Source organism: Microtus ochrogaster, unplaced genomic scaffold (assembly GCF_000317375.1).
Source record: "Microtus ochrogaster isolate Prairie Vole_2 unplaced genomic scaffold, MicOch1.0 UNK8, whole genome shotgun sequence".
NCBI classification, from domain to species: Eukaryota; Metazoa; Chordata; class Mammalia; order Rodentia; family Cricetidae; genus Microtus; species Microtus ochrogaster.
The window spans coordinates 1346941-1347609 of record NW_004949106.1 but is presented as its reverse complement, the minus strand read 5'-3'; the positions used below and the strand labels follow the sequence as shown (position 1 = coordinate 1347609).

At 45.7% G+C, this 669-nt stretch overlaps 1 protein-coding gene across 1 annotated transcript in view; it reads left to right on the top strand.

Moving 5' to 3' along the window:
* LOC101990377 (aldehyde oxidase 2-like) overlaps positions 1-669 on the top strand; it is a 73040-nt gene that overhangs the window by 46024 nt on the left and 26347 nt on the right.

Genomic DNA, 669 nt, shown 5'->3' with positions numbered 1-669 from the left:
GCTCGGAGTTTGCGATGAGCTTCATTTTTTTCCATGACTGTGATGTGGACTTGCCTTCCTTTATTTAGCCGCTCCACCATTGGCGTATATGTTGTTTGTTACTCGGTTTAAGCGGTTTAAATGGTGCTGGGACTGGAGAGAAGGCACAGTAGTTAAGAGACAGCCCCAGAGCCACACATAAAAGTGTTTGTGGAAAATGAGCATAGTCTCAGTCCAGTGTTGTTGCTGCCAACAATACGGTAAATTTTTGGCTTCTATTAGAATAAACTGGAGAGAATGGAAAGCTCTCGGGCATTTCCAGCAGGCTCACCACTGGGTGCTGAAAACACCAAGGATATGAAGCAGATCCTGATCCAACACAAATTTTAAAAGGTTTAGCCATATATTCTAGACGCAAAGGCTTGACGACCTGCTCTTGGCTGTTATCTGTTCTGTGACTTCTTTCTAGCAGAATGAGCCTCACCTATGAGGGTAGAGCCTGGCTTTAACTCACTCTTTACCAGCCCCGTTCCATCCTCTGGACCCTGAAGTTTGAAGAGAAAATGGTGGGCCAGTAAGATGGCTCAGCGGATAAAGACAATGGCTGCCAAGTTTGACAGCCTGAGTTTTATCCCTGGGGACGATATGGTAGAAGGAGAGAGCTGACTCTCATGATTATCCTCTGACTTC